The sequence below is a fragment of the Antechinus flavipes genome, chromosome 3, assembly GCF_016432865.1.
Source record: "Antechinus flavipes isolate AdamAnt ecotype Samford, QLD, Australia chromosome 3, AdamAnt_v2, whole genome shotgun sequence".
In the NCBI taxonomy this organism is placed as follows: domain Eukaryota; kingdom Metazoa; phylum Chordata; class Mammalia; order Dasyuromorphia; family Dasyuridae; genus Antechinus; species Antechinus flavipes.
The window spans coordinates 172,115,104-172,131,526 of record NC_067400.1 but is presented as its reverse complement, the minus strand read 5'-3'; the positions used below and the strand labels follow the sequence as shown (position 1 = coordinate 172,131,526).

At 34.2% G+C, this 16,423-nt stretch overlaps 1 protein-coding gene and 1 long non-coding RNA gene across 3 annotated transcripts in view; one reads left to right on the top strand and one right to left on the bottom strand.

Moving 5' to 3' along the window:
* ADPRHL1 (ADP-ribosylhydrolase like 1) overlaps positions 1 to 16,423 on the top strand; it is a 69,683-nt gene that overhangs the window by 48,442 nt on the left and 4,818 nt on the right. The window lies entirely within an intron of this gene.
* LOC127553494 (uncharacterized) lies at positions 50 to 16,420 on the bottom strand. 2 transcript variants are annotated; one of them, XR_007951757.1, is made up of 4 exons: positions 15,913 to 16,420; positions 13,110 to 13,304; positions 2,146 to 10,235; positions 50 to 148 (listed from the first exon to the last, which is right to left on the bottom strand). It is a non-coding gene; the product is annotated as an uncharacterized LOC127553494 (long non-coding RNA). The 2 variants fall into 2 exon arrangements; XR_007951756.1 differs by lacking the exon at positions 50 to 148 and having other exon boundaries at positions 9,269 to 9,822; positions 10,173 to 10,235.

The following is a 16,423-nucleotide window of genomic DNA, read 5'->3' as shown; positions in this document are numbered from 1 at the left end:
CTGCAGTTGAGGTCTTCTGCAGCTTTTCCCCATTCAGGCTCACTGATCCGGAAGTGATGGCTTCCCCGTGACTGAGATTTCTCTTTCTGAGAGACCCAAAAAAGAAAGCAGTTGCTCCCTTGCTAAAAATAACTGTACTCTGGACAATCTAAAAAGAAAAAAAAAAAAGTAGCATCTGGTGTGAATAAAACAAGCAAAAGACAGTTTTGTGTTTAACGCTACATACGCTTTGCCACCATTTCCTGTTTGCAGCTTGGCTAGTTTCTTTTTTGTTCCTTTTTATGTACTCTGTGTATGTATGAAAGAACTTGCCGCACAGAATATGGTCCAGAGGACATGCCATAGAATGGAAACTTAAAAGCTGTGATCTGTGTACAGCAATCAGACTGCCAGCACCTCTCCAGCTAATTAATATATGGCAGGGGCAGAATGTGCTGGTTAATCCATTCACTAATCATCCAAGGTACTCTTAGCATGATTCCCTCTTTCAAATGGCTTCCAGTCTAATATCATAAGGCAATCATGCACCTATGCTAGATAGATTGTTTTCTTGGAAGAAGAAATGCCCTTTGCTCATATTTTTTCCTCTTTGGGCTTGGTTTTGTATCAGTAGATTAAGAGAGATGTTCATCAATTAGGATATGGGGAATCAAAATCACCTTTGGAAATATGGGAGTCAAAAGATGCAACTAGCTAAACATCCTGACATTTGAGTTCAAGAAATCAATGCTATTTTAAATCAGGAACTCAACCAATTATGAACCCTTTTGGCAGGCTACTAAGTGTATAGGCCTTTTTTCAAAATGTTTTTAAATACACAAACTTATATAGAGTTATGAAAGAAAACTGCCTTTAAGTACAGTTATAAAAATATTTTAAAATAACTTTATAGACCCTAAGTTATGAATCACTGCTTGACTTAATTCAAACTTGCTTCTTTTTCTTTATCTCCCAAATTTCTTACTTCATCATGTATGAGTAACCAGAGCTTTTGAGGTGAATTTCAAGTGGAAAGCCAAAAATGGCTTGCAGAATGGGAACAGGAATTTGTGGGTTATATTCTTTTCCCTTTTTTCAAAGAAAAGATAATGTTTACCAAAGTCTTCAAACCAAGAATCTAAGGGGTTTTGCATTTTATGTTTTTAAATTATTGGAGGTAACATTCCCAAATGATGGCATAGCTTTCTAAGTCAAGAGAATTTTTTTGGGGAAAGCCTTAATATTATAGATAATGAGAAAAGAGAAACTATCATAACATACTGCATTTATTTTGAGTAAAAACTTAGGAGATATGTAATTTAGTTGGATTAAATAGAAATGTGCAAGAAGTAACAGTGAATAGAGAGCTGGCCCAGAATAGAAAAGACCTCAGATCTTACATATATTGGCTCTGTGACCACTGGTAGAAGTGTCTCAAGTAGCTCTTGAGACTAAAAAACCCAGATTTATTTGGGTATGTTTTGTTATGCCTACCATGGAAGAAGCTTCTATCCTGGGAGTTCCAAATATTAATGAAATTATATGTAATAATTATAAATTTTTGTAAAGGATGCCATTCTATATTGGCAAAGAAAGTTCCTTACTGTATGAAATCAAAAATATAGGTCAAAAAGAAAAAAAAAGGAAAAAGGAAAGAAAGAAAGAGAAAAAAAAAAGAAACACATTAACACATTACAGATTTATAAATAATTTTTTTCAGGATTTGGAAAAAAAATATATATATATATTTGACCATCTGGTGCTAAATAGAGTTTTTATTTGTAAAATTATATGATGCTAAGAGGAGCCTTGAGCAAATGGAGATCAGTTAAATTTAATTGACCATTAGAAATTGGGTTTCAATTTTAGGAAATTGTTCCTGCTGAAGTCTTTGAATCTTGAACTGATAATTCATGTGGGTCAGAAAAATTCACTAATTATAAACTAAATGTGAAAAATACTTCTATTACAATTTTCTATAATAATATGGGTACGGCATTGGTTTTGGAGTTGAAGGAGTCCCAGCTCTTCTATTCACTGCTTTTGTGATATTGGACGAGCTACTTCCCTTCCTTTGACTTCAATATTCCCTATAAAATGATGGGATCAGTGGTTCTCAAACTTTTTGGTCTCAGGATTCCTTTTTCTTATTTGGGTTATACTTACCAACATTTATCACATTCAAAATGAATACTACTTGGTATTATTGTGAAAATAGTTTTGACTTCATGGACCCTCTGAAAGGGGTTCCCAGGCCACACTTTGAGAATGACTGCATGGAACGATTTCTAAAGGCCTTCTCATTTCTGATCCTGATGCAGAACTAGAACAAACAGCATAAAGGGTATTTGAAAAAGCAAGACCAATATCATTATATAATGTTCTAAAATATTAGTAATTATCCAGATCATTAGCCTGATAATAATACTAATATGTAGTATTTTTAAAGTATCTAATATGTGTTGATTACATAGAACCCTAAGAAGGAAGTATTATTATTATCTTCATTTTACAAGTGAGGAAATTGAGGCAGAGAGAGAGAGAGACTAAGTATCTTGCCTAAGTTTATATAGTTAGTGTGTATTTAGGCCATATTTGAACTCAGATCTTCCTTACTCCAAGCCCAGTGCTCTATCACCTACCTGTCTCAAGAAAATTCTTTCAAAAATTATGAAATTTCTGTTTTTGGTTTTATGTGCTAATTTCTCTAACTATTCCCCTACCAAAATGGTGGCATAATAACAAATGACATAAGAATGTCCAAGTGGTAAAACTAGTGGTGAAAAAATTCATCACACCTGAATGCTCTGTGTCTTGTGATTTCTTACAGCTGAGAAAAAAAGAGATTCAGGGAGAGACCTAAGACCATATGGTTTGTCATTATAAAACAAAGGTAGAATTTTAGGTAACTGGTCTCTCCTTTCACTCTAGAGTTTAACTGGAATAGAAAATGAGGATATGAAGCCTTAAGCTGGATGATAGGAAACAATTAACTGTGGCAATTGACAAGGTGGATATAGATGGGGGGATTTTATGAAACTATCATGAGAGGATTTGAGTTCTAGAAAGAACCAATGGTGTCACTCATGTGAAAAACCTCCTTCCAATTCTCCTATATGCCAGTGCTACCCTGCTATCTTTGCTATCTCCCATACTTCTCTATACAAATATTCCCTTGGAAGCAAAATTTTGAAATCCCTTTTGTTGTATTGGCATAGTGTCTGTATTTTGATAGTTTTTGTATTATGATATTGTATGGAGAATTTGGATATCAGATAGCAAATTCGTTAATTTCCTTGGGAAATTTTTAATATAAATTATATACAATTTTTTTTGGAAATAGTTTCTATTTAGTTCAAACTAGCAAGTAGTTGTTAAGCACCTCATACGTACAAAACATTGTGTTGGGTACTAGGGGAAATGCAATTTGGATAATACTTGGCTCCTGCTTCTCATAGAAATTTACAGTTTAGGAGAGTGATAAGCCATGTGCAAATAATTTTAGTACATATAATACTGATAATAAATGCATTAAAGGAATGCAAACAAAGTGGTATATGAGAATGGAGAAAGAAAAGATAACTATTACCTGATGAAAAATAAGAAAAGTCTTTATTAGAAAGGGTCACCTTTGAAGTAGTCTTTAAAGAATGGATAAGACTTTAACAGATGAAAAGAATACAAGAGAAAGTCCAGGTTTTCTTATCTACATTAAGGCTAAAATCATCAAACCTGAGATGCAGCAGCTAGATTTAGTGGACAGGGGACTATTGTTCTTGGAGTCAGAAAGACAAGCATTTGACCCCTCTACTTCAGATACCTATTAGCTGGATGACCATTGACAAATAACTTGCCTCATAGAGACAGAGGTAGCTCACTAAGATTACAAATTATTAATTAGCTGTCCATCTGCATTTGTGGAGAGAATTTCCACACTGGAAGTTTTCTACACACATGAACTAAATTAACTTTGAACATAAATTTCTAGCTTCAAAAAAAAAGCTGAAATTAAAATCCTGAAATATGTCCATTAAAACTAGGAAAAGCACAATGCTATCCATGCAATAGATTTTCAATATATACTTATTGAATATATGGAAACATTTTACATAGTACAAGAATTGTAAATATTCTCATTTACAAACACTGATGTGTTCTTTGCAATCAAAACTAAAGGAATTAAGTTCATATCTAGCACATAACAGGAAAATTAATGAATATAGGATATATGATCTTAAAACTTAGAATAAATTTTTTTGCTAATTATATTCATGAGGGCCTAATAGCAGAGCTCTTTCTAGAAGCTCAGAACAACAGGTGAAGCAGGCAAGGAAAGGCACTGAGTATTTATTGAGTCCTTACTCTATGTTGAGGACTATGTTGAGCAGTGGGAATATCAACATAAGAAATTAGAAAAACAGGAAGTTTCATTCCAATGAGTAAAGACAACACATAAAAGGGAATAGGGAAAAAGCAGGGCCTGGGTCTATCCCCAAAAGAAACTTACCAGTGGAAGAAGGGGGTCGGTCGGTATGGCAGAGAAATGTTACAGGTGAAAAGACCCCAGGCACTGAGTGAAGTTACAGATTGAGAGAATAGCTATATCATGGTGGCAAAGTCTTTAAAATCAGAAGTGCAGCTGCCACTATGCCCTGTTGCTGTTGCTGCTTCTTGTCTGCATTTTTCCACTTATTTAGATTTGATCAAAGTAGAAAAAAAAGTTGTTTTTTTTTTTTTTAACAGACTGCCTTGAGATTGAATAGCCTCTTGGAGGATGGGCAAAATTATCCTTTAAGAATGATATAATATAACCAGTCAAAAGTATTGACTATTCATGATAGAGGACTTTGAGATTTCTGTCCAGATTGATGACAAGCTACAAGTTGGGAAATAGAAACTCATTTTTACTTGTGCTATTGTGTTAGAGACATGTTTATTGACTAGAAAGAGTGCCACAATGAGTGATAGGGTGATATAAGCAATACTTTTTCTTAAAATAGTAAAATTTAGAGAACATCAAAAGCCCTTATAGCAATCTAGAAATACCTGATCTTAGCACTGTGGTATTTTTGAAATAATATTAAAATTTTCCCCATTACATTTTTAATATTTGTCTTTTTTTTTAATTGAGTTCCAAATTCTTTCCCTCCCTCCTTTTTCCCCTCCTCTATTCCTGAAATGGTAAACAATCTGATATAGGTTATATACATGCTAGCAATTACTTATAAAGAGAAATTAATTAAAATAAGAAGCTTCTACACAATATCCTTTCTCCCCCAGTGTAAATTCCCACTTGGTCTCAGCTCTGCTTGTGTCCCACTCATTGAGATGATGTTCTAGTGTTCTTCCTTCCCTCACCCCTCAACACATACACACCCTTGATACTCAATTGACTTTATTTTAAAAAGTAAATTTGATTATGTATTTTGTGACTTGAGTGCAAAAATTGCTATTCAGTGACTCTGATTGGAAATTTTTTCATGCTTCAATTTCTCTGTTGGTCAAAATAGACTCTTATAATGACCTCTTTCAGAGATGGAATAAAATGATTCATGGAAGATTAGAAAAGCACTTTGCAGGCATAGCCATGAAAAGTTTTCTTAGTCTATCAATATTCTAAAATTGCTGAATGAAGTAGTGTTGCAACTTTTAAAGTCATCCTTCTAAAATAATTTGCTACTCTTGAGATGATTTCTGCTCTTGTCTATAAAAGAAGGATCATGTATCTACCACTAATATAGGATAAGAACTTACAGAGCCTCTGAACACATAATGTTCTCTATAAAACATTAGACTTCTGAGGCTCATTTTTCAAAGTAAACACAGAGGGCTTTAATCAGTTCATGTGTCATACTAAACTGTATGTCTTCTCTGAAAGCCTTAGGCCATCCTTTTAATTACCCTGTTCTTTATTTGTACTGTACTGGTAAAATGTTTTTAGAACATGGTAACTGATTAATCTTCAAAGCATCTAGGTGAAGTTGCTGAGCATGATACAAGTCCATTAGATGAGAGCAGGTATCCATGTCTTCACATATTTCCCTTCAGAATCATTTCTGCCATTCAAACTCTTTCCCCTATAGACTTTATTCTCAATAGCTGAGGTTCTTAACCTTTTTTTTTTTTTTTAATGTCATGGACCAATCTGGCGGTCTGATAAAGCCTCTGGATTTAAATGCATAAAACAAAATATGCAAGATTACAAAAGAAGCAAATTATCTTGAAACTGCTATCCAGAAAAGTTTTTTTTTTGTTTTTTGTTTTTTTTTAAGTTTGTGAATTCCAGCTTAAGAATCAGTGGATAAAAGGCTTGGTCTAAATAATTAATTAATGATTATCTTCTCCATTTCTGAGCAGTATTTAGATCAAGAGAAGCAGCAATGAATGAAGGAAGACCTAAGGCACATATTGCATATGTCACTTTACCTCTTGCCAGGTAACTCTCTAAGCCCATAAATTACAAAGAAAGCATCCACCTGCATTGATAGAGAGGGAGTTTCTACTTTTAAGAAATCCCTATAATCAGTGAAACCATAGGATCAGTCTTCATTCCTAATTAACACATAGATCTTTATTTTTCTCATTTTTGAACCAGCTAATTTTTTTAAAAGAATTTTTGTTGTTATTAAGTCATTTCAGCTATTCCCAACTCTCTATGATCCCATTTGGGGTTTTTTCTTCTCCAGCTCATTTTATAGGTGAGGAAATTGAGGCAAACAGGGTGAAGTGATCACCTAGCTAGTAAGTGTCTGAAATCAAATGTGAACTACTGCCTTCTAATTGAAAAGATGGTCTATCCTGCTAGGTATAAATAAATATAACTAATAAGGACTAAAACTGTGTGGCAAGCAGTTCACATCTCCCAAGTTTCATTTAAAAATCTCTGCCAATGAGACTACTTGACAGCTGTGCTCTGCCCACTAATGAACCCTCAGCAATCCTCTCAGAGACCATCAATTTGCGAGAAGTTTACATATTTGTCAACAGTCTCTTATTCAGGGGAATGCTTAAAGTTGCAGCCCCAGAATTAATTGGTTTTTTAAATTCTCAGAAAAGGGACCTTGAATTTGGCTGCATCCTTGAGTTCAGTCAGGCAATGAACTTGTGAAGTCTGGCAGTTAGAAAGTGTTGCCAAATCTATGAAAGTTTGTGTGCTTAATGGACTCCTCATACTAATTGGTTTTTTTTTTTTTCCTTTGAGAAGTCATAAGAGGTTTGTCTAATCCTAAATATCTGCTTTTAGAAATTGTGATAAGGAATCACATACACAGGACTGGAGGAAAAGAACATGGATTCAAAGTTTGCTTCTGATGCTTGGTATACATATTATTTAGGCAAGTCACTTAATTTATAAAATTAAATAGTAGGAGAAGATAGAACCTTTCAGCTCTAGACATGATCCTATGATATTCCTAAAACAGGCAGGCAGGCAGATAGAGACAGAGACAGAGACAAAAACAGAGACAGAGACAGAAAGGCAGGAACAGAGACAGAGAGACACAAAGAGAGACACAGACAGGCAGAGATAGAGATACACAGTTAATTAAGCACCTATTACTATGTAACAAGCACAATGAGACAATGATGCAAAAAAAAAAAAGACAGTTACATCACTGTAGAGATTAGAAAAGACATTCATAGCCAGATTTCCTCAGGATAAAAAATATTATTTGAAAAAAAAATCAGTGTTTTATATAGAATAAAGAGGCCTGGTCTAGGTTCTAGTTCTATCCTTGCCATCAACAAGTTGTTTGAACTCAGATAACTCATTTAATGTTTCATTGTACTTTAATTTCCTTATTTGTAAAATTATAAAGACTAAGTTAGATTATGTCTAGGTGTCTTTCCAACTTAAAATGTCATGAATGATGTGACAGTAGATAATTTCGTACCAGAAATAAGGGCTCAGCCTTTTGTTGATTTTTAAGGAAGTTATTTTGCTTTCTGTTTTCTAATTTTGCTCATTTATAAAAGGGGGAAAGGTCTATTATCAGACTTTTTTTTAAATCATCCAAGTCTGTGATTTTACCAATATAGATAGTTTCTGGTAAAAGGGTCATATTGGAAATGTATACTAAGGACAAAACTAAAAAGTGCTGAAACTGTCACTGGAAAGATTTGATACAAGGAGAAAACAAATAAAAATCAGATAAGCAAACAAAAAAATTTAAATCTAAAGTTTGTAAAATAATAACTTAGAAAATATAGAATTGGGGACTTTACACTAAAAGATAGATGCTTTTAAAACCTGGACTTTGAGATAGATTTTTTTGTAATTGTTACTGTTTCATAGAACATTTAAGGTAACAGGTTTTACTTTTAAAAGTGCCAGTAGAAATTTCCTAAGAATTAAACTCCTCAGTTGATCTGGGCCTGGAAGTAAGTGTGGAATATTTTAGCTTATCAGCAAATGAACCTAGCAGCAAAAAAAAAAAAAAAAAAAATCTTCGCTGAAGTCCAAAAAGTGTACCTTGAATGCTTCTCAGATTTTCCATTGGGACAATAAAACAGGTTCTGCCTCATACATAGATGGAGCAGATGGTTGCCTCCAAGGAATGAGCAGAGCAAGATCCTCTGATCAGAGATATTTTTTCTGTCATGGTGGGATAAATACTCTCATTAGTCAGTCATTCATTTGGTCCTTGAATGCCTCTCAGATTTCCCACTGGGACAATAAGACAGTTTCTGCTTCATACATAGATGGAGCAGAAGATTGACTCCAAGAAGTGAGCAGGGCAAGATCCTCTGATCACAGTGAAATAAATGCTATCATTAGCCAGTCCTTAAAGGCTTTTTTTTTTTAATCTTTTCTCCTCACTTCATTATACAAAACAAAAAACAAACAAAAAGCCTCAACTTTTTTGGCAGCATCTGAGAGCAAAAGTATTCATGAAAAGAATAGCTGAAGTAGAAAAAAACCTGTGAAAGAGATTTTACTTGCCTATTATTTTTGCTTAGAGTCAGTTCCACCACTAAGGCTTCCTCACTCACATATCTTTCTCCTTTAAACTTACCTGTGTTTTATCTCCTTGCATCTTGAGATGGTATTTTGGTATCATCAAGACAATCTGAGAAGCTAATTTCTAGAAAATATGTTTCCTTCATATTTAGATTGTAATTATGGGGAGTGGATTAGTGGTGACCTTCTGAAAGATAATTCCCCTATTTCTGTTCTCCAGTTCTATTAGTGAATCCTAAAAGCAGGGAAAGATGAGTTTGTAGCTCATTACTTTCTTACTGAGTGTCAGGGATCTAAACTTTTGATGATGAAATTTGTATAGATGTCATATTTTGGATTCAGTTACTTATTTTAATTATAAAAAAACAAATTTGATAAGTCTTATTTAGAAATTTAAAATGAAATTATACTTCACAGACAAAAAGAAAAGTGAAATCTTCCCAAAGTTTATCATAGTTTGTGATTCAGAACAAAATTAGAACTCTAAGTCATTATTGTAAGTAAGCAGAGTCTGGTGGAAAGGAAAGAACAACCAGAATATACAAATTATTTCTCAATTATGGGGCAGCAGTGAACATACTTGTGGTCCTCTACCTGTGAGGGTGAGACTGATGGATTTCTTGAGCTCTAGAATTCTGAGCTACAGTAGGTCCAAAGCCTATCCAGTGTCTACAATAAGCCCAGCACCAAAGTTAAGTCCCCAAAGCAGGGTCACCACCAGCTATCTAAGGAGAAAAGCATTAGTAGGTCAAGGTCAGAAATGGAGCAGGACAAAGTTTTGATGACAATCCCCAATTCAACAGCAATATTATGAATGGCTGCTCCACTTCTGGTGGCTGGCCAGAGACAGCTTTTGGTGAGACAGACAAATCCGAAAAAAACTCCTAAAAATAAAAATAAATAAATTATTTACCAATTCATAGCATTCATCAAGATATTCAGAAAATCTGCACATCAACTTATAGATATTAGAAAATATAGACACCAACATTTTAATTAATTACTTCAGAAAGTGTATAAGTCAGAGAAAACCAATATAACCTCTCTTCAGTATAAAGAATAATGGGAGAAAGGAGAGGAAAGTATATTCTTTTTTTGCTTTACAATTTCTCCTTCCTTTTCCCCACCACCAAAGGCTTGAAGAAAGTGGTGGGAAAATGTTAATGATGCCAATTAAACTGAAAATTGTATCCTTCATACATTTTCCCCCAAAAGCTGATTGTTAAATATTTACCAGCACACTCTTCTGCTTCCAGCTTTAAGCCTATGATTTTTTGATCCTTTTTCTGCTGCTTCTCTGAAAAAGATACTTATAAATAGTTAAAAGAACAAAAGGATTAAAGAAATACAGAGGCTGAGACTTTGATATTTCACAAACTGTTTAATCTTTTCTATTGGAATTTAATTAAATAATAAAAATTGCTCATATTTATGCAGCCCCTTAAGGTTTATAAGAATATATTCTCACAACAACTCTGTAATATTTTTATTACCATTTTACTACTAGGAAGACTGAGTCTCAGGTCAAATCAGAAGTACAACACTAACCAGGTCTTCAAGACAGATATCAAAAAGAACATATGCCAGATTCAATAAATAGCAAAGTTACTAAGAAATAGCACAAACAGATTTAAGTTAGTTTACAAATCTTTACCTAGTCCTGAGTCAATAAGTGAATGACTATAGAATGGGTTGTAATATGGAGAAAGGGATGAACAAGAATGAAAAGTAAAGCTCTTGTTAGACTCCTAAAAATCAAGCCTTTAGGGAAAAATATGAACTAAAATGATACATGGAGAAGATTGAGCATACTGGGATTAATTTTTATTCTTTTTGGCATCAGTAGCTTTAAAAAATATTTTAATATTTTATTTTTCCCATTTACATGTCAAGATAATTTTGACATTCTTTTTTAAAATTTTGAGTTCTAAAACAACTCTGCTCCTCTACTGAGAAGCAAACAATTTGACATATGTTATATATGTGTCTGACTCGTATTTTTGTAGCCCCATTAAGCTGGTAAGTGAACAAATACCTATTTGAGCATCTTCAAGGTTCTGAGCACAGTATAGAATAATAGGCATAGGATTGGGGCAGAGGGTAAGACAAAAGAGTAGAAGAGAGGGGGAAAGAGGGAAAAGATAAGTTTATGGTGTAGGAGTTTGGGGGATTGGGTTGGGATTGCTGTGCTGGTCAAAAATAAAGGAAAAACTTCCTGAAGGTTAGAGTCATTAAACACAGATGGTCTATTTGGAAGAGATAAGAATTCCACCCCTTATATTGGTCCAGGGACTTTATTCCACCTTTCTGCAAATATATCATGCTAGTACTTCATGAGTAAGATTACCTTGGCAAAACTTCAACTGCCCTGAATGAACATCATAGTTCTGGCCTCATGTGCTATTACTGTCCTGTAAATCTTGATTTAAAAGCATTTTGACCTTCTCAGGGGGCAAAAACTATTAGAGGGGAAGGGTAGGGAGAATATAATTCTGAAATAATTCCAATATCACTTAAAACCATGAGACCCATGTACTATCGAAATTAAATTAAATTTAACAAATGTATTTATTAATCACTTACTAAGCAAAGTGGAGCTCAGAACCAATAAAAAATACCACTTACTTATCCACTTCCATCCTAGTAGAGTGAAACATGAAATTGTTTATGTGATAATGCTGTCTTATTTCAATTATAATTTTATTTTTAAAAAAATCTAAATAGAAATCCATTATAATATAACCCAATATTATGTGATTTGGATTTTTATTGTTTAATCACTTTTAGTTGTGTTGAACTTTTTGTGACCTCATTTCAATTTTTTTGGACAAAGATACTGAAATGTTTTGCCATTTCTTTGTCTAGCTCATTTTACAAATGAGGAAACTGAGGCAAACAGGATTAAGGGATTTGACTAGAATTATACAGCTAGTAGGTATCTGAAGGAGGATTTGAGTTCAGGAAGACAAGTCTTCTTGACTGCAGGCCTGTTCAGGCTATCCACTGGGTGCCTTAAATTTGAACTCATGAAACTATTTGAAAAAAAAAAAAGCCTCATCTGTAAAACTGAGACTGGATTCCTTCTAGGATAGCTTATAGCTCTAATATTATCCCATAATCCTCTCTATGATCCCCAACCATTATTATAAATACATTATGCTACCTGAAATACAATTTTTATATTAAGTTATAGTTGGAAATACTTTGAATATACTGTTATATATAATTATGTTTGGTGAATAGTTGTATCACAGTGATGCCTTTTTTGGAATATGCTCATTCAGAGCTCTACAACGTCTCATGCCATTATCTGGAACTGAGGATGCTCCAAAAGGGGGAAAGGAGGAAGAACACTGCTCATCAATTTGTTAAGACAATCAAAATACATTAGTTTTGAGGATTGTTAGGTGGTTATTTCATGATCTTAATGATTTAGCTTGTGAAGTCCTTACTTAAAATAACTGAAAAACTAGATCAGCAAATGTATCCAGGCTTACAGTTCACAATGCCTAGGGACTTCCAAGGGGATGTTGAGTGTTTCAACTTCTACACAGCTCAGGACAATGCTATTCTCAGTTTTTCCATCTGTGAAATGGAGAGTGCCTGTCTGTAGTAAGCCTTTTTGCAAATATAATCATTTACTCATCAGATGCAGTGGGTTGGACATTGAAAAATGTCCTTATTGTACCCAAAGACAGCTGTGTGATCTTGAGCAACTCTAGGTTTCCAGTTTCCTCATCTAGAAAATGAGGAGTTTGAATTAGAACTAACTTCTAGCCCTAAACATCTATGATATAAGGTCTATGATTAGCCTGACACTCACTTATTTTGCGATGACTGGTTCAGCAGCCTATTCAAGTACCCTAACAGCTGGGTCTGTTGTTGTTTGTCCTTCATTCTCCAAGAGGACCATGACATCAGGGAGATGATGCCATGACATGCAAGTGAATTGGATTGAAGTGAGAGACAGCTGTGCTAAGTCACCAGCTTTACTTTATCTTTTGGAGCCATCTGGATCCAGTGGCAAGATATAGATCAGGATGACTGGATACAGTTGGAGATCCTGGCCTTTTAAATCTAAAATCATTAATAGGTCTTAGTTCCATTGAGGCAACACCCAATCAGTGGTTAAGATTAGGTAAGAGATGAGGGAGGGAATGGCCTTTTTTACCTGGTTAAAAAAAAATCTGAAAGGGGAAGACTTTCAGGGTTTATGGCCAAAACAGAAACAATTGTTATTTATATTCACTCTGAACCAATTGGGTTCAGGATAAGTCCTTCTTGGTCATTGTTGGGGCCTTAAACAGGTAGTCCTCTTCATCATTTGAAGGTGCTCATAGGCAGGTTACAGTTAATAAGGGATGAGCTGAAAAAGAAAAATATCTTATAAAAAATTAAATTTGCCAAAGAAAATTATTTTTAAGAGGATTAGGCAGTTATATGATGATTATAATAGCCATGTCACTATATAGTCCTGATTAACCCAAACTCTGGTATGAAACTAATTACTGTCATACAATTCATGAAATTTTAAATAATTCACTTCTTAACTAAGTAGGCAGCATAATTAATTAGTCTTTATAATCAAAATCTTCCCTAGAATGGGCAAAGCAGGGTGATCACATCACCGTTGGACTTAAATTTTCCCCTCTTCAACCAGAAGGGTAGAAGAAGATATATCTATTAGCCAATGGTTTTAAAAATAAAAAAGTAAGGAGTTTATATCTATAGATTTGATCAGATCATAAATCTTTTCTTCTCTCCCTTTCCCATCTTTATCACCAAGGCAAAACAGGAAGAAGCTTTTTCCATAGATATATTCACAGATAAGTCTCAGGTTTTAAAACTTCTTTCCCAAAGTCAGCTTTGAATGACTATTCTAATATGACTTCTATGTAAAAATTGTAAAGAATTAAGGGAAAGGAGGAAACAGAATGAGATATAGTCCTATTAATTTGAAGCAATTAGGTATTACAATAGAGGGCTGGGCCTTGAGTCAGAAAAACCTGAGTTCAAATTCTGACTTTAGATACAAGTCATTTAATCTCTGTCTCACTTTCCCCAATTATAAAATAGGGATAATAGCAGTATCTACTATTCAAGCTTGTTAAATCTACTTTGCAGTGCTTGGAACATAGTAGTTTCAGAATTTTTGATTTAGAAGGAATAGCAAAGGCAGGTAGTCCCACCCCTATTGACAATGAAGATGCTCTAAATCATCCTTGATGAGTCATAGCCTAGTTTATTTGAATACCTACAGTAACAAATCATTTCCCAATGTAGCCCAGTCCTTTTTAGAAAAGTTCTAATTGTTCAAAGAGCTTTCTCATATATTGAACTAAAATCTGTCTCCCTGTAACTTTGACCCATTAGTCTTACTTCAGTTCTCTGAAGCCAAATAAAACAAATCTCATCATTCTCTTGTATGAAATTCTTTTTCAAGATTTAAAGATAGACATTCCTTAAACTTCTCGAAGTTAGATTGTTATTCCATCATGTTTAACTCTTCATAACCCCATTTGAGGTTTTCTTGACCAAGATAAATGGTTTTTCATTTTCTTCTCTAGCTTATTTTAAGATAAGATAAGAATTTATAGATTTTGAGACAAAGATAAGAAATTGAGGCAAATGGATTAATTAACTTGCCCAGGACTTGAACTCAGGAAGATGATTTTTTCCTGACTTTCAGGCCCAACCCTTTATCCATTGAGCCAACTGGATGCCCTTCTGAGCTAAATAACCACAGTTAATATACCCTATATGCTACTGTTCATATAAAGTAAAAATTTGCTCATTTTGTCTGTCTGATCTGTCAGTATTGCAGTCAAAGAATTGAATTATCTGTAGCTGATGAATGACAGAAGCATTATCTGATGTAGGAATGACTTCATCAAGCTCAGTTTACAATCTCTGAGGTCACTAAGAATAAGATGAAACTTCCCAAGCATGTGACCCAGGGTCCATTCATTTCATTAGTATTGAGTATGAAGTAATTTCCCCAGTATTCCGGGTGCTAGAAAGGTGATCTCTCTTAATTTTGATTGCTATGCTTGCTGGCCTGCTTGCCCAGCACACTCACGCCATTGTTATCTCATTTTTCTTTTATGACTTTTGTGGTGAGTTCACCATTTTATTTAGTAACTGATTCATACCAGTAAAAAGAGTTCTCTAAAGCTGCACCTGTTGGAGGTTTTTAAAAGCTTAGATTCTGAGAGGTTGAATAAACCTCTCTTTGAAAATAAACTTACTTCCAGGAGAGTTGCATTGTATTTCCCAAGGAACCAAGAGAATATTAATATACTAAAATGGGTCATTGGATAAATTTTCAATTCACTGAGGTGGGGAGTTTTTTTTTTTTTTTTTTTCTGGAACTGCTTAACTCATACTGGGTTATCCAAAAGGATCAGGAAAAATAAAATTTCAGGAAAGAGCCTAGGGGAAGGCTCTATTATATAATTGTCTAGATTGAAGCCTTATCTGGTCAAAGTATAAACCAGCTATCATTTCCAATTTGGCATCTAATCCTGGGTGTGCAGTGGAGTGAGTACCAGTATTGGAGTTCTGAAAACTCATCTTCCTGAGTTCAAATCTGACCTCGAGATACTTATTAGCTGAGTGATCCTGGGCAAGTCACTTAATTTTCTTTGCCTCAGTTTCCTTATCTGTAAAATGGACTAGATAAGGAAATGGCAAGTATTTTAGTATTTTTGCTAAGAAAACCCCAAATGGGGTCATGAAGAGTCTGATGTGACTGAAAATGTCTGAACAACAATAAAAATCTAATCTTATTCTTATTCTCTAAGGCTTACCGTAAATTCCCAGGCAGTGAACAAATACTCCTCTCTATTCAAAAGATTCACTGTCACTCCTTCCCTTCCTACACACACACACACACACACACACACACACACACACTCGTCCTTTTCTCTCCCCTCAGTCTCCTAAGTACTCACAAAAATTGCTCTGGTACTTACTTGACTGTCACATCCTTTTTCCTCCTATATCAGGGAGTCTTGGGACTTCAAAACAAAAAAAAGTAGGTCTTCCTTGCAAAAATGTTGGAGATTCCTAATTTAGGATAGGATTACATTGGTTAGTTTTTTAATATATTTTATACGTTAGATGAAATATTACAGTCACAGAATCACAAAATCATGTAATTTAAGAGTTGGAAGGGACTTCAGTTGCCATCTTGCTTAGCTTACACTCGGAATCCCAATGATGATATATGAATGGTCATTCAATTAAGCCTTAATGTCTTTAATGCTATTCAAATGGAATAGTATTATAGGATTCCTTTTTATTTAATTTTATTTACATGTGCAGGATAAAGGACTTTCAATTCAGTTTGGTCTCAGAGACTTAAAACTTCCTAGCTGTGTAACCTTAGACAAGTCACTTAACCCCAGTTGCCTTGCCAAAATAAATAAATGGAAATAAATTATAGGTTAGGGATAAAAAAAATCTTTTCTTGTTTTCTCTTTT